Consider the following 16,696-nt stretch of genomic DNA (forward strand, 5'->3'; position numbering starts at 1 on the left):
TTAAAATCGGTTGTCAAATGACTAAGTAATTAATTTTTAAAATGAGAGGTGCAACGTGGATATCACATTTCACATAACTAAATAACATAACTAAGCAAATTGATTGTTTATTTGTAGCCTAATAAAATAAAAAAAGTCAAAATGTAAATTCATACAGGTTAAAACAAATTTTATAGCAAAATTTAGGTGGGTACAAAAGATATTTTCAAGAAAATATCCAAATCATACAAGGGGATCATTGTTTAAATAATTAAAAAGGGGTCATTTTTGCAAAAAAAATACTTTTTAACTGCTGAGGTAATTCACTTATTAGTGAAGGTCTACGGGATTTTTTTCTGCAAAGTTGAGGAGAAAATCTTTCACGTAAGACTTACTAAATTAAATTTGACCCCCTATTTATTTAAATAATTGTATATAAAGCTTTAAAAACAAATTTGCAAAAAAATATTTTTAGCGTTTTATAAAAGCACTATAAAATATCTTTTTTTACAGACTAAGTTGCGCTATGTTACCAGTATTAAGCAAAAAAAAATAGTCAAAAAATATTTAATATTTTTTGAGATATTGAATTTGTTTATTAAATGGTACTACATTTTCAATTGCAAAAACGCGGCTGTTGCCAAATAAATATTCACCTGCTTAAGATCTCATTATTTTTATTTTTACGTATATTTTCGATAAATGTACTGATAAATTCAAATTTCAATTAAACTCCTCCCTAAAATGGCATTTTAAAATTATTCAAATTTGTTTATAATTTGTTTTTTTAATAACGTCGCAGGGATTAAGTATTTTGGAATGCCGTTTCGATAATTGGGTTCCTGGGAATTTTTTAATAATTAAGAAAATTTTTTTGTCCTCTTTTCTTCTTCTTTTTTTTTTCATGGAGTTATATTACTACGGGCCCTTTTAGGGTTAAATTTTATTAAGAATGTCGAATCTCTGAGTTGTAGATTCTAGATCTGAAAATATTAAGATTTAACTAGAATCTCTTAAATAAAATGTGGCTACTTACTGAGTTACAGGGTGTTTTATTTAAAAATTTATACATTATTTTTACCAAGTACTTTAAAACTATTTGACGTATCCTTATCATACTTGGCAGAAAGTTTAGCTGTTATACATCCTACTAAATTGTGATTAATAAACGTTTCTAGCTAGTGCCAGAGGCGTGCGACAGGGGATAGTGAATGATTGACCCTTCTTAAATTCTACACCACTGAGTGAATTACTATTTCAGCGAAATTTTTCGATTCTCCAATACTTTGTATGTAAATAACTTTATTGGTATCGATAAAGTCATCAGTTTAAGAGATATTGGAAGTTTAAAACGAATGAATGAATGAATCAAAATAACTATGCCGTTTCATTTTTAACGTCCTATATCTCGAAAACTAATGACTTAATCGTTACCAGTAAAGAGTATATTATTTACATAGAAAGTATTAGAGAATCGAAAAATTTCGCTAAAATAGTAATTCCCTCATTGGCGTAGAATTTGGGAAGGGTCAACCATTATTTATCCCCTGTTGTACGCCTCTGGTAGTAGCTAGAAACTTTTGTTTATCACAATTTATTTGACTGTATAGTACCCACACTTTCTGCCAAGTATGATAAGGATACGTCAAATAGTTTGAAAGTACTTGGTAAAAATAATTTTTAAATTTTTAAATAAAACACCCTGTAACTCAGTAAGTAGCCACATTTTATTTAAGTGATTTTAGACCAATCTTAATATTTTAAGGTCTAGAATCTACAACTTAGACATTCGAAATTCTTAATGAAACTTAACCCTAAAAGGTAATTAAATAATAATAAAAAATAGTAATATAACTCCAAGAAAAAAAAAGAAGAGGAAAAAAGACAAAAAAATTTGTTAAGTAGTGAAAAATTCCCAGGAATCCAATTATCAAAACGGTATTTCAAAATATTTAATCCCCGCGACGTTATTAAGAAAACAAATTATAAACAAATTTGAATAATTTTCAAATGCCATTTTAGGGGGAAGTTTAATTGAAATTTGAATTTATCAATACATTTATCGAAAATATACAAAAAATAAAAATGATAAGATTTAATACAGGTGAATATTTTTTTGCCAACAACCGCGTTTTTGCAATTGAAAATAGAGTAACATTTAATAAACAAATTCAATATCTCAAAAATATTAAATATTTTTGGACAAATTTTTTTTTGATTAATACTGATAACATAGCGCAACTTCTCCTGTAAAATAATATATTTTATAGTACTTATTTAAAACGCTAAAAATAATTTTTTGCAAATTGGTTTTTAAAGTTTTATGTATAATTATTTAAATAAATAGGCGGTCAAATTTAATTTTGTAAGTCTTATGTGAAGAATTTACCCTTCAGCTTTGCAGAAAACAATCGTATACACCTTCATTTGTAATTGAATGACCTCAGCAGTTAAAAAAGTAAGTTTCTTGCAAAAATGCCCCTTTTTAATTATTTAAACAATGATCCCCTTGTATGATTTGGATACTTTCTTGAAAATATGTTTGGACCCACATAAACTTTGATATAAAATTTGTTTCAACCTGTACGAATTTACATTTTGATTTACATGTAGTGTAATTTTATTTTACTAGACTATTGGGTTTATATGACTGTGGACGCTAAATCCATTTGCCAAAAGCAAATTTATATTATGTTATGTGATTTCCACATTGCATCTCTCATTTTAAAAATTAATTGCTCAGTCATTTGACAACCGATTTTAAGAAACTTTATATCGCTGGATAGGTAAATGACCGCCGTTCTTCAGTTTACAAAAAAATATACTGGGTGGTTCAATAAAAAAAGTCAACGGCTTTTTTTTAAATTCGCCATTTTTTATTTAAAAGCGATATAAAACATTCAACGTATGCACGTCAATGGTGAATATAAAATTCTTAACTGTATGTCAAAAAATGTGCAATAACTCCGCCGTGTATGTCAATATAGGTCTAATTGCTGGTTTGTAGATTCTTGCTTTTGTGTCTTGTCTTAGGTGTTCGTTCTTCCAAATTGTCATTAAGAGTTCACGACGCCTTATTTGCTTTTAAACTTTGTTGTCGTACTTCTTCTTCAACATTTCCGTAACTGGTTATATCTATTCCCAGATATCTAAACCTTGCTTTCTGCTTTATTATTCTCCCATAAATTTTGATTTTACATCATAGTGGGTATATAGGTGTTGTCATACATTTGGTTTTTTCTGCTGATATTATTAAATTATGTTTCTTGGCTGTTGCATTGAAGATGTGTGTTAATCTTTGCAGATCGTTTTCTGTCTCGGCGATTAATGTGGTGTTGTGTGCCTAACATAATATTTGGATTTCTTTGTTCCCTAGTCTGTAACCATGACCTTTACGTACTGCTTCTATTATTTTGTCACCTTGTCTGACTCCGCTTTGTACTGGTATACACTGTGTTAGTTTTACATTTATCTTTGCCTGTATTCAATTATGGAAATATATGTTTTCGACGGTTTGTATAATATTGATTGGTACGTTTCTTCCATATAGTAAGTGTAAGACGTCTTCGACTTGGATGCGATCGAAAGCCTTTGTCAGATCTGCAAAACATAGATCTGCTGATTTATTGTACTCGATGGCATTTTTTTGTGATTTGTCTCAGTACAAATACGGCGACTACGCAGGATCTTCCGGATCTGAATTCTCGTTGTTCATCTGATAAAGTTGTTAGTTTATTGATTTTGTTGGTTAGGATTTTTGTGGTTAGCTTAAGTGGAGTGTTTATTAGATTTATACCTCTATAATTGTTGGGGTCTTCTTTGTCTCCTTTCTGGAACATTGGTATCAATATGCTGTTTTTCCATGCGTCTGGTATCTTGCAGTGCAATATTAATTTTTGTATAAGTTTTGTCCTCTCTAGGGTTATGCCAACATAGACATTATGATATCCTACCTCCGATAGGAGATGGAACTTTATGAAGAAGAATAGTTATACTTTTTCCTCCTTATTTAACCAAGCTCGTTGGTTATTTCGTCTCGTCCTGGTGACTTTATTTTTGAGTGAATTTATGGCTATCTCTACTTCCTATTTCCTGTCTTAATTTAGGTACGATATTGTATTGGTTATTGTTTTCCTTTCCCTTAAACAGTTCCGTCAAGTATCTTTCCCATTCGTTTGCTGGTATGTTATTGTATTTCTTCAATTCTACAATTTCTTTCCGTTGGTTTCTTATGAATTTCCTTATTTGTTTTTGTGTACCGTAGAAGTCGCTTTCAATCCTTTTTGTAAACCATTCCCAGTGTTCATTTTTTGTTCTCTACTTACCAACTGCTTTGTTTCATTTCATATTCTTCTATTCTTCTATTATTTGAATGGCGAAGTTAACAAAGTACATATAAACGTATATGACAAGACATCTGGACCCTTACTTATATCCTTGGCTTAGTACACAATGTTAAAAGCTTTATTCTTTTTTAAAATCTTACAGTGTGTTTTTTAAAATATTCTGATATTTTCGGTATTATTATTTATATGAATAAAAATATTGTTTATTGTTTGCATAAGTACCTACCTTTATTAAAATGCGTTGTCAACAGGTTTATATTTGCTAAATATACTCAAACAGCGGAATAGTTGGCAGTGAATTGTTGTATGATAATAATGTTACTTGTTGCTTTCTAAAATATTAGTATTACAGGGTGATTGATTAGTAGGGTAAAGCTCAATTACTCCGCTATAGTAATAGATAGCAATAAAAATTAATAACAAAAATTTTAGCCACCTTTGAGCTTCACATTACAAAATTAGTTAGAATGTTACAGGGTGTTTGATAACACAGTGGCAGACCTAACTTATGTTTTTTTAAATGGAACACCCTATATTTTATTTTATATTCGAAATATTGTTAACTTCTCCATCACAAAAATATAAATGTTTGTAATGTTATACAGAGTATTTACAAAGTTATATATAACCAATTTTGTATGAAAATCGTAACAAGTTCAACTCCCTGTATAAATAAAAATAAGCACAACAGCAATGGTTTATTAATGCCATATTTTTTTATTTATTGTCAAAATTTTTAGGAATTATTGATATTGCTAATTTTCTTTATATCAAATACAGGGTGAGTCAAAAAGCAAGTACATTATTTTCTCAGTAATGCTAAATGGAACATCCTGTATTTTATATCATTATTGAAAAGTAACATTAACGTACTTTAATTTTTATATAACATTCCCTATGCCCAAATGTATTAGTTTTCGAGATATTTTCATTTTTCAGAGCAAATTATTTTAGGTGTTTAAATTTATCTAAATTTTAAGTAAGCTATGACTGAATTGACAATTGAAGATTACCGATTATCAATCCGGTAATCAGTGTAACACTGTAGCAAATAAAGAAATAAAAATAATTTATTAGTAATACATTTTACAAACACAAACACAACCACTACATGCAACATTTTTGAAACAATTAAAAACTATTTTTTTATGTAATTGCAAAAAATAAATAAAGAAAATTAGTAATAAATTTTAGAAAAAAACACACAAACACAAAATACAATATTTTGTGAAGACAATTAAACACTACTTTTTTATGTAAATGTAACAATGTAACAAATAAAGAACCAAACATAATTTATCGGTAATACATTTTGCAAAAAAACAGAAAAAATTAGAAGCTACTTTTAATAAAATATTTTTAATATTTAATTACATAAGGTGTTGAAAATTATCTCCTAACACATTTATGTACGCCTAAAAACGATCATTGAATTAGCTACTTACTTTACGGAGCATTTGTAAATTAACACATCGAAATACACTTTGTGGGTCCGGCACTGATATCGAATAAGCACACATGCTTTTTGATCGATCCTGACAAATAGTAAATTTAACTTACAAAAACCAATCATAGTATTCTTACACTACGTTAACATCAAGTATAATAGTGTTAGTTAAGTGTGTATAGAAAAACATTTTCTGTGAGTACATATTTTTCTATTAATAAGTATTTCATAACCAAAGAATTTTATAAAACCGTCAATAAACAACACCAGTCATTGATCGACACCAATTTTTTGTCTTTAAAGACAATTACCAAAATCCGAAGCGGAACAGGTCCGTACTTAGGAAAATCAAATGGTGTTGAGAAATGGAATTCGACGTCACTAATAATAGCGATGAATCATTATCGCAATCCACATCACAAAAACCTTTATCTTACTCTGCTGCAGCTAGTAGACAAAAAGAAACAATCTATCCATCCAAGCTACAAGCAGTAGTTTTTAATTCTCTCAACGATGTTAAATTAGAAGAATACTTGTTAGCGGTAGGAGCTTTAGTTAGTCCAAAACACATTATTTTTTCATCAAGAATCACCAACAATCGTATCTGTATCTATTTCTCAACCAAACAAGTCGTAGATGAATTTTTTTCAAACAGTAGAGGTTTCATCACTGTAAACAATACACAAATTCAAGTCCGTAGACTAATTACTCCAAGTGAAAGACTCCTAATATCCAATGTTTCTCCCACTATCCCGCATAAGGTAATAGAAAACGAACTACTGCTCTTAGGGCTAAAACCAACTTCATCAATGTCATTTTTGCGAATAGGAACCAACAATCCTGAATACAAACATGTACTCAGTTTCCGTCGACATATTTACGTATCTCCACCCACAGGTCCAATTCCCGATACCATTTTAATAACTCATGAAGATACTACAAATCGAATTTTTTTGACATTAGACAACTTATGTTTCATTTGCAAACAACATGGCCATATTTCCAGTAGTTGCTCAGTAAATGTAAATCACTCAGAAACAGCTGTCCCAACTGCTACACTTTCAAACAGAAACGAACTTAGTACAGTAACTTCAACAGAAACGACTGCTATTACACCTTCAACAACATGCACTTCTACAAACATATCAAATAATTCAACGCCACTAACAAAAACATTATCTACAACCAACCTAACACCTCTTGATACATCAACTACAGATAATACAATGCCAGTGATATCTAAACCAAATATATCCACCTCATCAGCCCCCTCACCTCACATAGTCATAACTAACCAGCCTTCATCTTCCAGTCTAAGCAATAATTCTTGCTCGGTTAATGAAAATAAAGAGAATCCAGCACCAAAAGAATTTAGCGTATCCAACGAAGAAAATACATCTAAATCATCCTCCAAACGAACTGTATCTGAAGCAATATCACCCCCGATTGAGACATCAGCTAGTGACGATGTATTTTCAAAGCCAACTCAGAAACAAAAAAGAATAAAAACAAAAATATCAACAATACCATTAGAAACGCTAATGCAACCAATTAAAGAATTATTCAATTCCGAAAAGCAAATATTAACTTTTGAGGAAACAGTTGATTTATTTGAAAACGCTCATGGAACAAAAGATGTTATCAGCGTTGTAAATAAATATACAGTAGACATTCTAGGATTTAAAAAACTCATAACCAAAATTCATTCATATACATCCGAACGCTCATTAAAATTGAAATGTACAAAGCTTAACAAAAAAATTACGAGACAGCTCACAAAAGACAACTACGAGGATGAAGAACCTGACACGGATACATCGACTGAATTATCCCAGGAGCTGAACATTCAATAATTATAACTATAACATTCAACAAACTAACAAAATTTTCTAAATCCTATCATATATATACAGACGCTTCTAAAACATCTACTGGAGTTGGGGCAGCTGTCATTACTCCAAATAGTACACTTGAGTATAAACTACCATCCTTAAGCTGTATACATACTGGCGAGCTATACGCCATCTATCAATCTCTCGTTCATATTAACTCCAGTAATATATCCAATGCTCTTATAATGACCGATTCCCTCAGTTCCATCCATACCATTAACCAACTGTACACGAAGCATCCAATTGCTCTCCTAATTAAAAAAGAAATAGCTACCATTCAAAACAACAACCATATTGTACAATTCCTATGGGTTCCTTCACACATTGGCCTCCAAGGAAATGAAGCGGCGGATCGGACAGCCCAACAAGCCAGGGACAGTGAAACCGCGAGTGAAGTGAGAGATGTAGTTCTTAATGATTTAAAATCATTTATTAAAGTGAAAGTCAAAAATCTGTGGCAAAACCAGTGGGACAGTTCAACTTCAAAACTTCGCGAAGTGAAAACGTTTGTAAAACCGTGGAAATCTCAAATTCACAACAGAACTCACCATGACATTGTTACTCGCCTTCGTCTAGGACATACCCTACTTACCCACGGACACATAATTGGTCACACTAATCCCACTTTATGTGAAAACTGTAATATCCCACTAAGTGTTAAGCATGTACTTGCAGAGTGTCCAAAATTCCAGTTGCAGAGACAGAACAACCACATCATCGGATCAACAAGTGTAATCTTAGGAGAAAATTGTAAAATTGAACACTTGGTAAAATTCCTTAAAGATATCAATGTATTTAACAAAATCTAACATCTGTAAATAAATTACCTTATGTATATGTATATGTCGCTAATAACCTCCGAGGTTGATGCGACTATTTTGTAAAATAAAAAAAAAAAAAAGAAATACACTTTGTATTCTATATTTCATCTCATCCCTTGTTGTTGGAGATATTTTATAAATTTCATTCGTAACCCCAAAAAAATCAGTCCAGTTTATTAAATTCTGGTGATTTGGGTGGCCACGCAACTGGTCCATTGAAAAATGAAAATATAATCAAAATTTAATCATAAAATTACAGAATTATACACCTAAAATTATAGTATAATTTTGCACTCCAAATTCCGTAATATTCCACGAACTTCTTCGAAATGAATCACTGATAACTATTTCGTCGTCTGACTATAATAGTTACTGTAATAATTATTATAAACATATTCTATGTATACTTTTGCAATCGAAATAAATAACCTCAGACATTTTAAAATGTCCTGCTATGTTAGTGTATTTCATTTGTATAGTGTATAACACGTTACTAAAATTACTCCTCTTTCTCCTCAAATTCCGTAATAATCCTGGAACATCCAAATAAATCACTGATACTATTTCGTTCTCTATTCTAATTATTGTAATTATCATAAACTTATTCTATGTATACTTTTGCAATCAAAATAAATAAACACAGAAGTTTTGAAATGTCCTGCTATCTTCATTTATTTCACTTTGAAAATGTAGTTCGATATTATAGTTTATTTCCAGCTGATAGCGAAACTACCTAATGAAAAGTAAACCAAAACTCCCTTCTGGATGAAACTTCTCTGTAGAGCTCCACCACCCGTTTGTTGTTGTTTGTTTTGTTAAACAAATTTACACTTATTATGTTTTAAGGTGTGGTATTGGTAAATGACAGCAATATGTTTGTTATGTATATCGACTAAAACTACGGACTTAACGCCTCAGTGTCGCAGTGGTAGGAGCGTCAACTTACTAAACGTAAAAATTCAAAACTGTTGAGTTTGAATTTGACTAAGAGTATGATATTTTATTAAAAAAATTTTTTATAGTAATTTAGCTTATTTTTCATTATGATACGTTTCCATACTTAAATAAATATATCAAAAATAATATGCAGCATATATCTTTTTTTAGAAAGGTAGAAAACCAACACAGCACTACTAAGAATAAGACTCTAATTTGACTGATAATATATTATAATAAGCATATATAATTAAACAATAATAATACAAAATCGAGTATAATAGCAAGATCCATCATTCCTCAGTATGTTTAGAAAACATGTTTGTTGCTGGTTTGTTTAATAATTTTAATAATTAAAAAATAATTAAAAACGTATAAACATTTTCAATTTCTTTGCAACACGAAAATGCAGCAGCTGCATAATGCTCTGGTTAAATCGGAGAGTGCAGGAAGAGTTTATACCGGTTTCGGAGGTCTTTTCCCCCTCATCAGTAGTCCCATATCCTCTTGTCTCCGATATCCCCAGGCATTACACTTTGGGCCCTTCCGTATCGTAAAGAAAGAAATGTCGCGGATGAAGTAGAGCCCTCTACCGAAAAACAAAGTAAGTTATCAATCGAAGTAGCACAGAAAACGACAATAAATATCGTTCCCATACCACCAGATTGACAACAGGTGGAATACTTTCTTTGGTTACACCTCCTGAGATTTTCAAAATTTATAAATCATACAGGATGCCGAGGAAATGCAATACTTTCTTTGCAATACGGAAGGGCCCAAAGTGTAATGCCTGTGTAGATCGGAGAGAAGGGGATATTGTACTACTGATGAGGGGAAAAAGATCTCTGAAACCGGTATAGACTCTTCCTGCACTCTTCGATTTAACCAGAGCATTATGCAGCTGCTGCATTTTCGTGTTGCAAAGAAATTGAAAATGTTTATACATTTTTAATTCATTTACTCTTTTGTACGAGTATTAAGGAATCTTTCTTGTTGGAACTTTTACCACGCTGAGCAGATGAGTTGTGAATTATTTAAAATTCTCTCATCTTAATTTCCTCGGCATCCTGTATGATTTATAATTTTTGAATATCTCGGGAGGTTGTAACCAAAGAAAGTATTCCACCTGTTGTCAATCTGGTGGTATGGGAACGGTATTTATTGTCGTTTTCTGTGCTACTTCGATTGATAACTTACTTTAAAAAATAATTATGTTTCTTAGCGTGACACTAATTATTACTGTTCATCCATAATAAAAATTAATAAAATTTTCAATAATATCTTTTATGGATACTCAACTTAGAATTGGTTGCGCCTATCTGTATGACTATAGAATAGTTTTTGCTACATGTTGCCTTGAGCATGAGTTCAATATATTACCGAATTTTGAAAAAAAAAATATTTTGAGTTCACTACATTGACGATCGGCACAACTCCAGAAAGATGGACTTCTAGACTTTAATTAAAATACAGGAAACACCAATTAGGGTAATATTTCGTACACATTCGGTAAAGTAAATCATCACAATGAAGCAGGGGTAGACGCCAATCAATCCGAGTAGCAAATAACAGTAATGAACACTTCGCAGTAACTCTAACACCTTGTTGATTTAATTCCATTGAAATGATGTGTTATTTCCAGATCTAAAGATCCCTTTAAAACATTTTTAGAGAAAATATCAATCACTCTAAACCATATGTAGGATACATGATAATATATAGCAAACAGTTGAAACTTACTATTGAAATATATATTTTTTGTTAAGAGGAAACAGTAGCGATCAACAGGTAGCAAAAACGCGTTCCAAGATTGTGGCTGTAATTTTGAATATTTTTTCGAGATATTTGTTACACAATTATTCGTAATATAATAAAGAATGGAGGTACAGAGCCCAATTTACAAAAATATATTAATATGCGGGAATTAAATACAATATTAAGAAAACGAGCCTGTACCGCCATTAAGAAGAACAAAGAAATACACTTTCTTCAAATAAACTTTTTTATCCGATGCCTAGATTTTGTGTCATTTTGGAACTACTAAAATTTTTTATTTCATTAGTAGTTCCAAAATGACACAAAATCTAGGCATCGGATAAAAAAGTTTATTTGAAGAAAGTGTATTTTTTTGTTCTTCTTAATGGCGGTACAGGCTCGTTTTTTTTAATATTGTATTTAATTACAGAGTAATTTCCACATATTAATATATTTTTAATTATAATTAAAAATTAATTAATTATTAATTATTAGTTAATTAACTATTAAACTGTTAAAAAAACTTAACTCAATTTCACCAAAGCAAAAAGAATACCAATCTGTAAGCTTAGTAAACTTCAAAAAGAAGCTTCAGCTTAGTAATAATAATTAAAGTAATAGTCTCGCAGAATTGTAGGGTAAACTTAAGTTAAAAACTAAAAACTCAAAGAAAAATATAACATAGGACATAACTATAAATTATCACCGCTTGGCACTTGGCAGGTTACTTTCCCGTGTTGCCAGCTATAGAGAAAGCTTTTTCCCTCAAAGTACCTTAAAAATTCCCACTTTTATGATAAAATTTCCTCCTATGCTCCTATTTAAAAAATCTGTGAAAATATGTTGAAATATTTTCAAATATTTTTATTTTTTTTAAATATTTTACAATTTGAACTGGAGCAAAAATTCCCTTAATAAGTTAACTTTTTCCCTTTTAAGTTGAAAATTCTCGCAAAAAGGGAAATTTCCCTCCGGTGGTAACACTTTCGTTAGCTTGGGCGTGACATCAGTCAGGGTACCGAACAAAACCGAACCGACCGTAACGTGTAAGTCAACCAAATAGATGGCACCCGTGACGTGGCTTTGCAACATTGGAACTGTAAGCTTACAGCAAAGTTGCTACAAACATGAATCAATCATCTTTGTCATAACAATATTGCAGAAAACTTGACACAAGCTTACCTCGTTATATTTGACGCAGCAATTTAAAATCAAAGAAGAATCAAACTTGCCATAAGTTTACATGCTATATGGGTACCAATATCTCTACCATCATCTGCAATGTATTTTCTATGTTATTATACTGAGTAGAGGTCTGGACACTTTCCGAAGCTTCTTTAAGAAACTCGAGGCATTCGAATTGTGGTGTTAGGCCGGCCACTCACTATCAGGTACACCTGAACAGGCAGACCTGTCCGGTGTACCTCATAGTGTGTGGCGGGAATAACTAGCCTCTCAGGAGGCCTGATCCACCACACACTATCAGGTACACCGGACAGGTCTACCTGTTCAGCTGTATCTGTTAGTGAGTGGTCGGCCTAACCGATGCATTTTAAGAATTTCGTTGGTAGATCATGTGACTAACACATTAACGGCAACACTAAAATGTTTTGTTTGTGCCATCAGGCTTCACGTGCAGAATCTCAATGTTAATATGAATTATATCTAACTCGCTGAGCGACCGGGCCAAACAAGGCGCGAGTTAAATACAACTCGCGTGGCGTTCAGTGTGCCAATATTGAGGTCCTACGTAGAATAGGCAAGGAATGCGAGATTATTAATACCATCAAATAGCGTAAACTAGAATATCTTGGCCATGTTATGAGGAATGAACAGAGATATGGCTTGTTGCAGCTCATTCTTCAGGGCAATATATTTGTAAAGAGAAGACGAGGGAGAAGTAGAATATCTTGGCTTAAAAACGTGAGAAAGTAGTTCAAAACATTCACAACCAGACTATTCCGAATAACAGCAAGCAAGTTAGGATAGCCATGCCGATCGCCATCATCCGTACAGATAGGCACCATAAGAAGAAGAATATGGGATTAGAAACAGTTAGGTTGTAATGAGGATTACATATTTTTACCTGAAATACTTAACGTTTTCTACTCCGGGAATCGTTGTCAAATTTATTAATGAAAAATTATTTGTTAATTAAGGTGTGTGCAACCACAGACGCCAAATTGTTGTTATTATGTTATGTATTTTGTCTCGAGTTGGTCAATCAGAAGTATATCTGTATTTTTCAATTTATTAATTTCCATAGATTCTAATAAAGATAGCTTAAGGCCTTTCTTTTGAATATGCAGAATTTGAACTCGTCATTAAAAGAATGATTATGATCTAGAAGGTAAAGTGCGTATGTGGAAGTGCCTGTTTTTCTATTGTTGAAAGCCCTTTTGTGTTCTGCTATCCGTTTGTCAAAGGTTCTGCCAGTTTGACCGATGTAAGTTTTCGGCCAGTCACCACAAGTTAGTTTGTAAACACCACTCTGTAGATGCTTTCTCTTTCGGCTTTCGGATTTTTGTTGTTATCTTGCCAGTATATGTGATAGAGCAGAAGGTACTCCGTTCTTTCTGTGGTGATGGATAGACTAATTTCAGGGCTGTCTTATAGAGTTTTTGGTTTAAAATTTTGTTAATTGTTTGTTCGTTATAGCCATTGTTTACTTCTAATTACTTAATGATATTCAGTGGCTATAACGAATAAACAATTAACAAAATTTTAAACCAAAAACTCCATAAAAAGGTCTGAAATTAGTCTATCCACCACCACAGAAAGAACCCAGTATCTTCTGTTCTATCACATATACTGGCAAAATAACAAGAAAAGTAGCCAGATACATAAAAAAGAAAGGAATAACACCAGCTTTCAGAACTAACAACAACTTAAGCAAATATATTAAGAACAATAAGAGCCGAAAGAGAAAGCAACTACAGAGTGGTGTTTACAAACTAACTTGTGGTGACTGTCCGAAAACTTACATCGGTCAAACTGGCAGAACCTTTGACAAATGGATAGCAGAACACAAAAGGGCTTTCAACCATAGAAAAACAGACACTTCTACATACGCACTTCACCTTCTAGATCATAATCATTCTTTTAAGGAATAGTTTCAAATTCTGTATATTCAAAATAAAGGCCTTAAGCTATCTTTATTAGAATCTATGGAAATTACTAAATTGAAAAATACAGATATAATTCTGAATGACCAACTCGAGACAAACAGCTCCCCACTTCTCAACTTCTACAGTTAAAGACTTTAAAAAGGCAAACACATAGTAAACTAAATGACTTGAGAAAGGTACTCTGCCGAAACAGCTGTAGTCACAGTTATAATAAATTTTGTAGAAGTATAGAAAACAAACGTTTTCAGTGTTTTATTGTTAGATATTTATTTATTTTTCACATTCTCTTTAAGGAATTGCAACCTGCAAGGTCTGCTGTATTCTGCTGATGAATTCAATACAAATTGTAATAATTGGGATCCTTACTCTGAAAGGGGGTCGATATGGGAAGATCGAGCAAATACGGAAGATAGAGCAAGCAGTCGATCGTACTATGCGTGACGGCCCTTAATTTTTTAGTTGGAGAAGCTGGATCGTGGATCGTTTTAGGGGATGGAATGGGGATAGCTATGTACTGATAACAAAGATACTTACAGATGAACTACTTTTTTTATCAAAGCAGAAATATTCCTGATACATTTTTATAGTGCGCCTTTTCAGCACCTCTCTCCATTGGACATTAAACTCGATAAAAAAGTCCTCTTCTTCGGGACTTCTATTCTTTGCTAACAAACTTTCGAGTGGTTAGAAATGTTTCATAAAGTTTCCTTACTAACAAATGAAACAAACAAAATTTATTTATTGTGTTTATTTAAATTAAAAATTATCTTTTTACTCTTCAAAATATTTAATAAAAATACTGATAACATCTTCAAAACATTTTATACAAATTGATAATATACTTGATTAAAACATTGATTACTTTTGGATTCAAAACATTTAAAACAACAACGTTTAACATTGTTTACAAATTTAAAATATGAAACATGGCGTGGAACAAACTATTCTCTGGACGAAAAGGAAGAACTGTACTCCTCGGCTACCAAATACCCATCTTAAACCATGTCACTACATGTTTGAAACAAATGCTTGATCTACGCTGCAATGGATCGTCTTTCAGATCCTTATATCATTATCATATAAGAAATGAACTTTTTCTTCCCACGCAGAGAACAAACGGTGTCTACACTACATTAATTTCCACCTGACAATGATGTTGTTAACTAAACCATGGCAAATCAATTTTTTCATCTACAGGTACGCAAAAACCGCCTTTTGAAATTTCAACATATTCTACCTACATGATCTCATCTAGCCAAGCATGCAACTCTGACTGCCCGCTTGGCGCGTCTTCCTTCAAATTTCGTAACATCTCACTCACTCACTCACACTCGCTGATCATCCCAACCCCTAGGAACATGTGTGTACCGCTGCTAGTCAAGGGGACCCATATGTCCGAAAATCAAACCGGTCTCGCTCCAAAAGAGCAAATCATTTTGGATCGGTACCTATCTGACCCCAAGGTTTTTCCTCTACGCCTCCCCAACGTGTGACATAAGCGGGGAAGCTTATGATCTTTGCGTCGGGCGTATTTGGGAAAAGAAAGCACCCTCCGCTTTAACATGGTTGTGGTTAGGCCACCTCACTGTAGGCGTAGCTTTATAGCTTTTCTCCCTATTTACGTTACTGAATTTACTTTGAGTTTGACATGATTTTGGACTGAAGTCCCAAGAGTGTGTTTTCCCTAGTGTTGCCCAAATGCAAGACCAAGATGAGACTTAGACAGTCTTGGTCTTGGTCTTGCGCCAGTACACCTGGTCTTGGTCTTGGTCTTGCAGCAAGAGTCTTGCAAGTCTCGCAGTTGCCTATTAGCCTATTACATATCTTTGAACAACATGACAGATATGTACATTTGCTAGAATTTCATAGCCATAGTAAAGATCAGCCAAATTAATAAATATCTAGACCAGCGGTTCTCAATTTGGGGTGCATGTACCACTGGTGGTACATATCATTATTTGCGGTGGTACACAAAACGCAAACACAGCTAAAATCAGCACCACAATTATTATTATACTTAATTAGATTACCTAGCTAGATACCTATTTCAGTTAGTTGGTAACCAAAATAATAAAAAGTATTTTGTGGTTCATGACTCAAAAAGGTTGAGAATTACTGATCTAGACAACTACTGATACCGGGTGGAGTTTGAACTCATGATCTAAGTAATCCGTGCCTATGTTCTAACTAACTAAAGTTTATTAGAAACTTATATATTTTATTATATTAATATAGGGTAGAAAAGCCATATCCATGATGTGATGAACGGCATTCTGTGGGACCAGACAATATCTAAAGCGAACAAACAGCTCATATACAATAGCATACTTAAAAGTATAATCACATATGGCAGCATGGCCCCCGCTACCATATATGTTCAAAGTGTGCAATG

This window comes from Diabrotica virgifera, chromosome 6 (genome assembly GCF_917563875.1).
Source record: "Diabrotica virgifera virgifera chromosome 6, PGI_DIABVI_V3a".
NCBI lineage: Eukaryota > Metazoa > Arthropoda > Insecta > Coleoptera > Chrysomelidae > Diabrotica > Diabrotica virgifera.